General features: G+C 41.0%; 1 long non-coding RNA gene across 1 annotated transcript; it reads left to right on the top strand.

Moving 5' to 3' along the window:
* Positions 1–1453: 1453 nt before the first annotated feature.
* LOC139663392 (uncharacterized) lies at positions 1454–7564 on the top strand. The gene is made up of 3 exons (XR_011696709.1): positions 1454–1525; positions 6756–6869; positions 7428–7564. It is a non-coding gene; the product is annotated as an uncharacterized lncRNA (long non-coding RNA).
* Positions 7565–12141: the final 4577 nt, after the last annotated feature.

The following is a 12141-nucleotide window of genomic DNA, read 5'->3' as shown; positions in this document are numbered from 1 at the left end:
CCGCTTGTTTTTTCTTCAGTCTCCATCTTTGTCCCTCAGCCTCACTGTGGTGTTTCTGCACTGCACTTCCCACAGATCACCTGTCAATCAAACAGTGTGGGCGGGGCTTGGGTTTTTTTGTCGATGCAGATTGAGTTTCTCTTTTCTCTGTCTGTTCAGCCATGGTGGCTATCACTGCTCATGCTAACTACCCAGTTCTTCTTCTTCTGTTGATTCCAAACAAACCGGAAACGTAAAACGCATCACTTCCTGTGTGGCAGAGGAACAGACAGTGGAAAAGCTTTATGAACTGGATATAGGTTGGATTACGGATTATTATTTTAATTTTTGTATTGTCTTGTTTTAACACCATTTCTTCTTTGGCAACATTGTAAAAGGACAGTCAAGCCAATGCAAGCTTGAATTTGAATTGATTGGAGAAAAGAATCAATTATATCTGAGAGTTTTACTGATTTGTTCATAATATATCCAGCCTCAACTAATCATTGACTTTATTTGAATGTATCTGCTTGACTTTTTTGTTCATTGTTACGCACCAGAAGCTTTATAATTTTTAGTCAGTTGCATGTAGATGCTTCGGCAATGCATCTAACATCCATGCCAATCAAGCAAATCGAATTGAATTGAGATAGGAACAGGGAGAGAGGAAGAGACAGAGAGACAGATGGAGAGGTGCAGGTTCACATCATTCCTCTTCTCACTCTCCACTGGCTCAGCATGGGAGGAAGACGTCAGCAGAATCCAACATGATCCCTCTGTTTTGTTCTAAGTGCACTTGTCTTTGTTTTTGCACCATAGAAACCCATCTGGTTGATTAAAAGCTGCTGTGGATGGTGGTCAAAGTACATTCCGAGTTTTTTGATGTGATTTTTGTCCTCATCTGTTGTTTACTGCCCCATGACTTCTGTCTCTCTCTCTCTCTCTCTCTCTTTCTTTTTCTCTTTTTTATTAATGTTTTTGGTCAGACATTTACACTGAGATAACAGTTACAGGGTTAGGGTTAGGTTTTAAAAGAAAAAAGTCTGCAGTCCAGCAATAACATTCAAATCTAGCCAGACGACCAACACAAAAACACAGAGCATCAAAATGAAGACAAAAAAAACAAAAAAAAAACACAACACCCTAGGAAATCTACATAGCATAAACAGCACATACCTGGTCCAATACAAATTATGCTAAGGTAGGTTATATCCAACAGTTGGGCAAGGAATGGGCCCCATCATTCATTAAACAGCTCTTCCCTCCCAGCCACTCTATAAGTAACCCGCTCATAACTTGCCATTGTACTTAATCCATTCTCTATCCATTCTTTAAAAGTGGATAAGGTGGAAGATTTCCAGTGGCATAGAGCTATTCTACATCCTGTTATCATAGCTAAGCGGCACCATGATTTCTGGCATTTTGACATTTCAATATCTCTCTTTCTCTCGCTCTCTCTCTCTCTCTCTCTGTCAGAGGGTGAAGTCGGGGCGGGAGGGCAGCGCCAGAGGTCGTAAAGAAGGCAGAGAGGGCAGCGCCAGCAGCGGTGAGTCACACTGCACCATAACATACAAGCTTCCTACAGAGGTCTGCAAGGCCTGGAAATGTATGGAAAAAGAATATGGTAATTCACAGTTTAAGTTTGAAAGTTAGCACAGAAACGTTTGGGAAAAGTATGAAGAAACATTGTTGTAATAACCTGATATACTGTATGTTTTCTGTGGTTTTAGCCGCTCGTTATCTCACAACACAAACCAAATCTTCAAATTAAATCAAATTAGGGTTTTAATTAAAACTGTTGAGCAGTTGAGCTATCCTTGATGGTTTTTTTAAACTGGACATGAAGAGATTTCTCTGGCTGAATCTTACTCAAGTACTTGTTTTTAAGATTGAATGAATACATCTTCCGTCTGGGCGGCCCCAGTGGGAATCAAACCCCAAACTGTAACAGTATTGGATTACAGGACTACAGGATCGCCTATGATCATTTCCGTCAGTCTTCATCCACATGCCTTCATCGTCATCTTTTTCTGTCTTTTTTTTTTTTGTTAATGTGTGTCACTGCTTCCCTCTCTGCTCCCTCCTCCTCCTCCCTGCTGTTCACATGCTGCTGCAGCAGGCGGCTCCACGCCCGTCCTCTCCTCTCCCAAGAAGGCCAGCATCCCGGGTATTCCTCCTTACTTCCACATGGAGTCAAGTAGAGTAGAAGGCTGTAGACGTGTGCTGTGAAACCCCGATTGTTTTTTAGCGCCCGCCCCCCAAGAGGGATTGTTTGGAAAATCCTGCAGGATTAGTGTAGGACAGATGTGAGGTGGGAGGGACGACAATTGCCAGCACTGAAAGTCTCATTTTACGCATTAAAATCCTCATATTACACATGAATTTTCACATGAATTCCTGCATCCTGTCCTTGGCTTTTACTTCACATCACAGTGCCTTGGACCGGCCGTTTAACAGCAGACATTTTGTAAGGTTGAGTTGGTCAAATGCTAAATCTTCCTCCCTCATTTCTCTTTCTCCCCGTTAAATGATACATTCTAAATCCTTCAGTGGAGTGACAGTATCTGATAGGCTGGTAGGATGAGTGTGTTCAGGCACTGAGACTTCGGGTCAGTGGAAAACACCAACATTTCCAGTTAGATATCACTCTTCCACTTCAGATCCAGAAACAAATGGGGACAAATAGGCTTTTCTGCGCTGGCTCTGCCACTGGAAAGCTGGCTCATCAGCAGCTTCGAGGCATTTCAGAGACGAGCCAGATGAAGTAGCGAGCGGCCAAAAAACTTTTAACGAGCCCCAGCTTTATCTCTGCTGTGCAGCCGGAGGCCCGCGGTGTCCTGCAGTTCGGTTACAGCAGGCACCTGCTAATGTGTCTGCTGCTCCACCCTGCCAGGACCTCCATTACTCCCCAGTGGCTTGATGAATTAGATTAGGAAAATCTCAAACTTGTGTGCTTTTAATGTCTCATAATTTTCCAATGCCAGAAGTGAAACTGGATATGTTAAAAGGAACATTTGGAAGCTTTTCTGCATTGTCAGGCATGTTAGTTCCTTTATTTCCCTGAATGCTTAGTATCAAGTAGTAGTATGTTCAGATGTTTTTTGATGCTAAATGCTTTTCTTACTTCTTTATGGCGCCTCAGATGTGGATATCAAAGCAGGTGAGAGGATAAAGGTTATAAAATGACTACAAAATGAGTTCTCATCAACACACATCACACACAGCAGATTCTTATTTCCCTCTGTGCCATATCTGATCTGCGCTGTTCTTATGTGTGCAATGCTTTACAGTACAACTCTTTCCCTTCATTCTTTCTTTCTGTGTCTCTGTTTCTCTCGCGCTCCCTTCCTCATCTGTCTTTTGCCTGTATTCCCTCTCTCTCTCTGCTTCCTCTCCGCTGCCCAGTCTCTCACTCTGAGACTAAGCAGCGCAGTCCGCTGCTGGACTCGGGCAGAGGTACGTGACGTTACAGCTCCCAAGATAACATGCAGCATGTAGGTTTGTAGGATTGTGCTTCTGGCCACTCATGCATGAGAAAACTAGGCAGCGGTCATTTTTATTTCAGGAATTTCTTATTTGTTGCCATTCCAAACAGAGTGCTTGACAAAGAAAACATACGTGATGATTCAAAGTTCAGAGTGTGAAACTGAGAAAAACGGCTTTAACGTTTTTTTTCTTTTTACTGCCGAGCCAAAGGACTTGTCAAAGTATCATTGAAAATGGGCTGTTTTGTTGACTTAGTTGTTAGTTCTATTGCAAATCCCCCTACCACTTAAAGGAATAGTTCACCCAAAAATGAAAATTGTGTCATCATCATCTCCTCCCCCTCATGCCAGTTGAAACACAGGTGAAGTTTGTCCATATAACACACAGGGAGGCTGCAGCACAACTCCATAGCAGCCTTCTCCAAAACAACTGAAGTCAGTGGGGACCAGTTCTTCAGAGTTCCAAAAAGACCTACAGTATATTTACACCATCATTTAGTACAAATCTGAACTACAGCTGATTGATTTGCAACAAATAATGGTGTATAGGTCTTTCTATTCACAGTGTGATTGTTTGGCTGTTTTTGTTTTGGAACTCTAAAGAACAGGTCCCCATTGACTTCAGTTGTTTTGGAGAAGGCTGCTACCAAGTTGTGCTGCAACCTCCCTGTGTGTTATATGGACTAACAAATTTCACCTGTGTTTCATTTGGCATGAGGGTGAGTAGATGATGACAGAATTTTCATTTTTGGGTGGACTATTCCTTTAAAACAGTGCATTTTTCATTACGCACTAACACAGCAGCATTGTCCTCAGGATAGTTTTGCACTGGTGAACACAGGTCAATAAATCCAATGTACAGTAAAGTGTTATGAGAGCAAACTGAGCTGCTTCAGGTTCACAGCAGCCCAGAAAGCTCCTGACAGGCTGCTGTGATGTGGATCTGCCTCCTCCTCCTCCTCCTCCCCTCCTCCTCTCCTCCTGTCAGTGTTTACCCTGAGCGCTCTGGCAGACGGGGGAGGGAGCGGTTTGCTCACATCGCTTTCGGATATTTGAGAAAAACCTCGAACGCACCTGAGAGTTTTCCCTCTTTTCTGTAAAGTCTGCATATTTGCAGCACTGCACTGTGTGACCCGGTGCGTCGGGACGGGACGGCCCGGCGCGGCTCAGTTTGTTTTCTCACGCATCCAAAACCTGCGTCATTCAACCTGTGCTGCCCGACAGTTCTTTCCCTCACTGATCTAGCTCATCTATTTTTGTCTTTTTTTTCTCTTCTGCGTTTTATCATCTCATTTTTGTCGTCTTTTTGCGCCTGTGCAAATAAATACATTCATTCAAACTAGGGTTCGACAGATATGGGTCTTTGAAGGCTGTTACCGAGAGTGATATCTGTACTAAAGCTGCTGATAGCCGATATCTTGTGCTGAAATTCAATATATTTTACTTTTTTTTTTACTGTTTTTATGCTCAAAGCATTTTCCAAAAGAGTACCAAATGGCTTTTTGAAAAGAGAGTGAGCCAGAAAGTTGAGTCACTGGATCGATCAACAACCCTATCAACCCCCCAAAGATATATTCTGGTCATTGTGTGCTATGGAGGAGTGGAAACTTTATTTATTGCCCTTGTGGAAACTATTTCACACGATCAAGTTTGCAGCACTAGCTTCAAGTCAGGCTTCCAAACCTGTGTTATGTCATCCCTCTTTCCTTTCTTTCCCTTTCTGTGTGTTATAAAGCAGAAGTGCCATGTACACAATGCTGGAAAAAAAAAAATGTTAAGAGATTTCCATTTTCCAGTGCAGAGCTCAGTTAGCGTTGAGGGAGATGTTGGAGTGTCGCGCCTCCTTCTCCTTCCTGTTTTTCTGCTGTCCACAGTTTCCAAGGCTACCTGGCTGCCAGATGTTATCTCTGTCTGTCCTTCGGTCTGCTAGACCGCCCTGTCAGCCTGGAACACACACACACACACACACACACACACACACACACACACAAAAAACATATTCATTACATTTTAGGCTCTTAGCTGGTTCTCTTACCCAGCGAAACTTACAGTCTTGCTCAAGGACCCACAGCTGTTGCAGGCATTGAACCTGTGACCTTTTAGTTACAGGACAGTCTCTCTATCTGCTAGGCCATGCTGCTGCCCCTTCACACACACACAAAGACACACACACACACACATATATAACAACATACTCTCACAGTGAAAACCTTGTATCCCCAAAATGTCAACTTTAACTAAGACAAACAGCTTTGTTTTCAGCTGGACCATCATGTATTTTTGAGTTTATCCAATGTCTTCTGAAAGGGTTTCATAAGACCAAGGGGTTGTAGATGTTTTTAAACCCACAGAGGATGATGTGAGCCATGTGTGATCATTGCCAAATCGTGAAAAGGTTGAAAATTGTGCACAAACGTTTGGAAATACTGTATATGTACAAATATTGTTCAGTCCCAATAGACATAGCTCTACACAATCAGTGTAGTGTTTGGATCAGCTGCCATTTGACATTTGTGACATTTGTTGTGGTGCAGAATAGGGCTGGGCGATAATTCAATATTATGGTTTATCGTCTTTCAGTGGAATCATATCATGATGATATGAAGATATTCTAATATCATGACACACATTTCTGCTGTCTGAATTGATGATGACAAGCAAATTTTACTTAAAAACTCTGATAAAATGAGGTATGGTAGGAATATTATTTGAAAATTTCAGTTTTGTTTGACATCACACCTAACATTACCATTCAGTTCAATGAGATGAACATTAATTCGATTATTTAACGTGATTTTGCATACATGAACCATATCGTGATATATATTGATATCGAGAAAAATCCTTATGATTATCATGATATTGATTTCAACCATATCGCCCAGCCCTAGTGCAGAATAATCCTCTGCTGTAGAGTTACATGGCCTAGACTAGTTATCAGCAGACGTATTGAACACCGACCAACATCTTTAATTGCAATTTAGAAATGAAGGTCTGGAAAAAGTCTGAAAGTTTGAAAAGGAAAATGTGTAGGAGTCCTGCACATGTAACATATTCATGCACACACACACACACACACACACACACACACACACACACACTTAGATGAGGTGAAAGTTGCTTTAAAGAACTTCAGCAAGTCGGACTGATGTTGATCCAACCGTGAAACACATTGCAACATAACATCTGAATTCTAAATATGTGATGCTTTAAAAAAAGTCATGAGCCTGACCCGACTGTTCATTTGCTAATCTTGAGTGTGTGTGTGTGTGTGTGTGTGTGTGTGTGCAGACAGTGGTCACAGCAGCCAGGGAGCCAGCGCCAAGGGGGAGCGGCTGAGCTCCAAGCTGAAGTCACTTCCCGGTTCCCATGAGCCGTACGAGGCCAGCAGCCAGAAAGACCTGGGTGAGTCTCTCTCTCTCTCTCTCTCCCCATTTCCTAATGAGTAAAACCCAGAGGTGTGACCAAGTCAACTTTGTTCGAGTCTCAAGTCAGTCTCAAGTCTAAATGTAGATTACCAAGTCAAGTCTATGTCTTTAATGTCAAGTCTCAAGTCTAAATGTAGAACAGCAAGCCAAGTCAGAACAAATCAAGAGTCCAGTATCAATTTAATATCTTAAAGAAAACTAAATATCTAGGACTTTTCAATGCAGTATGGTTTCAATAGGATAAAAACTTGGTAAGAGCATCATGAGTTTGATTTCTAGAATCAGTTTCAACTTCAATAAATTCAATCATTCCATACAAATTCAGAAAACAGAATTGAAATTCAGTCGTCTGCTGGAACAAATCTCATCACTTTCAATCTAAGTCATTTACACAAACACAAGATCTCAAGTCAAGACTTTAGAAACCTTTTCAAGTCATCAAAGTACAAGTCAAAGTCACCGGAACCCAAGTCAAGTCAAGTCTCAGGCAGTTAAAGTTGTGACTGTGGTAAAACCTTCCTCCTCTGCTGTGCAGATGCGTCCTATGTGGATCCTCTGGGGCCTCAGACGGAGCGACCGAAGACGGCGGCCAAGAAGCGTCAGGAGGAAGACGACTTTGCAGATGAAGAGCTGGGAGACGACCTGCTGCCCGAGTAGCTGCTCCACCTCCACCTCCGCCTCCGCCTCCACCTCCGCCTCCACCTCCGCCTCCGCCTCCACCGCTCCTGACACACTCACACAGGAACATCACAGATTGAAACACAGAAATTCAGCTAAAATGCCTTTGTCAGGGATAAAGACTTTTTTGGAACACACTCATTTACATCAAAGCTATGAAAGCCGGTTGGTGTCTTGCTATTCAGCTTCAGCTGTAAACAATTTTTCCTGTTTACCTCGCAGTGGTTTCCTTAAATCTGGGTCACGACTCGTGAAAAATCTGTTTTCCAGTTTCCTCACGTTTTTTTCATATCCGTACAACAGGGAATATTCCACTCTGTAAAAGGGATTAATGTAGGAAAGCACTCTTGTGATTGGGAGGAGGCGGTTCCGTTTCATCACCTGGGAACCTTCTGGAAACTCCAGCAGCTTTACACACCAAACTTCAGAGTAACCCGATCCATTTCAGGTCCTGGTCAGGTACTTTTTTCACTGAGTACTTGAGTCAAGTCTGTTTATTTGCAATATAGTATTTATTCTAGTTTTTCTGGCTTCTTGTTGGTTCATTGTTTTGTGATAAATGTAGAAGTTTCTTGTCTAGTAAAACTTTGAATGTACTTGTAAAGCTATTTTCTACTATTAAAAAGTAAATATTTTTTATCAATTTAAAAATGAACTTGATCAGTCTGATTCTGAGTACAAAACCTACCACCTAATCGCAAATCATGCAGTCTACTGTATGTACATTTTGTACAAACAACCACACCAACAGTATGAGTTATTAATATCAAAGCAGTGGTGGAAAGTAACTAAGTGCATTTACTCAAGTACTGTACTTAAGTACAGTTTTGAGGTACTTGTACTTTACTTGAGTATTTCCATTTCATGCTACTTTATACTTCTACTCCACTACATTTCAGAGGGAAATATTGTACTTTCTACTCCACTACATTTATTTGACATCTTTAGTTACTAGTTACTTTGCAGATTTAGATTATTAATACAAATTATAAATCAACTAATAAATTATGATATATTTTTATAGGTTAAGCTACCCAGCAGTATATAAAGTAATTAAAATTAGCTCCATCTTTACCAGCTGCAACATTAAAGTGATGAACACATTAATGCATCAATAATTATCGTCCAATAACATGATATATATGATTCTGAAATGGGCCATTCTGCATAATGACTATTTTTACTTTTGCTACTTTAAGTACATTCTGATGCTAATACTTTTGTACTTTGACTTAAGTAAGATTTTGAATGCAGGACTTTTACTTGTAACAAAGTATTTTTACACTGTGGTATAGCTACTTTTACTTAAGTCAAAGATCTGAATACTTCTTCCACCACTGCATGTACTAAATACTTTGTTTATTCATCTATAAAAGGATATTTGTGATCGGGATACAAAGAACAGCTCATCCCAAATAAGACCTTAACTGGTATAAGAGTTAGCCTACTATCCGGAATATAAAGGCACTCAATGTCATGAGAATACTCTGGAAACAAAACTCATATTCAGCTGCAAAGTCTCCGGGAGTTCAACACAGTGTCTCTGCTACTGTGAAGAGCATAAATGTGGAATGCATCCAGGTAGACGGAAAATAGCATCGCTCCTCTGGGCTTCACAGTGCCTCAGTGTGGGCTCAGACCCCATTATCTCCCATAATACTTCACTGACATCAGCGCCGCAGACACAGGGGCCATGTTCACGACGGGACACCCCATTGGCTTGATTTACTTGGACGCTAATAAGGGGAGGAAACCACTTCGCTTCGCATATATCCGAGGATTACATTTCATGGTGAATGGGAACATTCAGCTGCTGCAACGTCCGCATCCTGAGTGCAAGATGACGCTGATGAGGAGGATCCTGAGGGACGCGCTATACACACACACACACACACACACACACACCCTCCCATGGCTTATTATGTGTCAACTACTTGGAAAACAACTGTATTTTCTCTTTTGAACAAATTGGACTTAATCCAACTGCACCGGGTATTTTAAATCAGTTTTCATCTGAATAAAAGTTTCATTGAATGTAAAATGTGCAGTGTGTAGGATGATTACTTGTAATTATTTTCATTTGAAGCCATTTTCCCAGTTCACAGTGAAGCATTCATGAGCTGATAGTCTTCCATACTGTGCATACAGGGAAGCGTGCTATCGAAATGCAGCTATAAAAATAAAGTGAAACTGTATTGATCTCTGTAGGGAAATTCTGCTTTTTGCTTACTTTGCTTACTCCTGTCTTGCTCAAGGACACTTCAGTAGGACGGAGACATGGGGCTTGAACTCTGGTCATTACACTGTAGTTTCATCCACACATATGGAAAACGAGTGAAGTGAACAAGTGTGTGTGTGTGTGTGTGTGTGTGTGTGTGTGTGTAAGTGTGTGGTAAGTAATACAGATGTTCTACACAGTTACGTTTACATCTGTGCACTGATTCAGATCAGCAATGGTAACATGTAAGGGTGGAAGTAACTAATTACATTTACTCACATTACTGTAATTGAGTAGTTTTTTTTCAAGATAGTCATTTTACATTTATTTAAGTATGTTTTTGCTGAAGAATTGTACTTAGCTACATTTTAAACTAGAAAAAAAACTGTCAAAACTAGAACAGACCTCCGCCATGTCTGACAATGTCTGACAATAACACCCCACAAGGTAGTTATGAACCTTTTGGTGATATGCCACGCCCACCACCATGCCCCCTTTTGGTCAATCGACATGAAAAGTTAATCAGGTCTTCCTTGCCCCATAACTAAACTTTAAACCATGTTTTGTGCAAATCCGTGCTCAACGTTTTGAGATATCCTGCTAACAGACAGATGGAGGGACGCAGGCGAAAACATTACCTCCTTGGCAGAAGTAATCACATCAATGCAAATTTTGTGCCTCTCCATAAGAAACAGAAACTGGACAAACGTAAACTGGTCAATTTAGCAAAGAAGAGTAATCTGGCTTTAGATTCAAATTTGTACAATTAAAAGAATCTAGTTTGAACTCTGTCCTCTCGTCCTTTTAGGATCACATGGAAAAAAATCACAGCTAACAACGTTCTCTTGTAACACAGTAACTTTTACTCTGAGGACATTTTAAATGAGTTACTTTTGACTTTTACTTAAGTGGATTTTTACACCAGTACTTTTACTTCTACTTAAGTAAAATATCAGTAAATGTACACCGCTGGTAACATGTACAGTAAGCTGTCCCATGTCTGTGACCCAAGAAAATTAAAAACAAAAACTTGAACTCCAATGTTTATTTTCTTGTGAGAAAATGATGACGCTGTCCTCCCCCCAAGATCCCTGAAGCTGTCACCCTGCTCACTTCATTTATCCTGCATTAATCTGCTTTAGAGGCATGTTAATCTCGCCAATGAGGCAAGATGCCAGCGAGACAAAATAAATCAGGGGGCATGGATTAATGTATAGCCATGCAGGGAGAAAGTGCCGGGGTGTTCGGGAAGAGGGGCACCAGAACTCAACACCTCATTCATCTGGACGTGTCAGAAGGAAATACCATCCAGAAAATTCATCTCGAAACATATTGCTCACAACTTATAGGGAGGCGGTTATGAAATCTCTTACACTCTACATGGAAAAATGTACTTTAATCGAGGTACAGGTAAAAATAAACGAAAGGCAAATTCTTGGCATTTTATTTTAAAGTTGTAATTAAATATGCCATAAAAACATTCTTATATCCAATGTTTAAAGTGGTTATGATTGATCGATTTAGTCTCCATCTTTGGTGCTCAGCGCTCATTGCTGTGGTGTTTCTGCACTGCACTTCCAAGAGATCACCTGTCAATCAAACAGTGTGGGCGGAGCTTGGCTTTTCTGTTGGTGACTTTTGAGTTTCTGTAGGTGGCGCTCTTCTCTTTGTCTGTGCAGTTCTCCTTTTGTTCATTCCTAACAAACTGGAAATGTAAAACGCAAGAGGATTTTTACCAGGAAAGAGCTACCAGACACCGGCTGAAAATGTGAAAGCTTTGATGAACTGGGTATGAGTTGAATCACAACTGTGTGATATCAATCAGTGATAGAGAGTAGCAAAATAAACATTTATAAATATGAAAATGTGATGGATCACTTAATGCAGCGGTTCTCACCAGGGGTCCTTGTGGGGGTTCCAGGGGGTCCCCAGCAAACTCATGAATTGTTAAACTTCAGCATTATTTCATTCACAAGAATTTAACATAATTAGAGAATGTAGAAGAATGACTGTTTTGATCATAGTTTCACTGTTATCTCTCTACCTACAATAGAGATAGTCATGGAATTCTGGACAAAATCAAATCATATCATTGTCCGAGAGACAAAATCTCATCAAATGGGAGTCCATGGCCCTAATGTGGACTAAATTAGGGGTCCTTGATATGAAAAAGGTTGAGAATCACTGACTTAATGGATTTAACCTTTAACCTGTGGTGCCGTTTGGATGCTATATGTAGTCTCAGATTAGTCGTCAAACACCAAAAAGTACACTAAATGAACTTTCAAACGCTTTCCTGTGGTGGTCTAAGCTTCCCAGCCCATTGCATCATCGTATGCAGATGGATGGGGTT

This window comes from Centroberyx affinis, unplaced genomic scaffold (genome assembly GCF_046629955.1).
Source record: "Centroberyx affinis isolate AG114_WGS23_722 - 3 ecotype Tasmania unplaced genomic scaffold, CSIRO-AGI_Caff_v1 ptg004001l_1, whole genome shotgun sequence".
Lineage (NCBI taxonomy): Eukaryota > Metazoa > Chordata > Actinopteri > Beryciformes > Berycidae > Centroberyx > Centroberyx affinis.
This window is presented reverse-complemented; position numbering and strand designations above follow the sequence as displayed.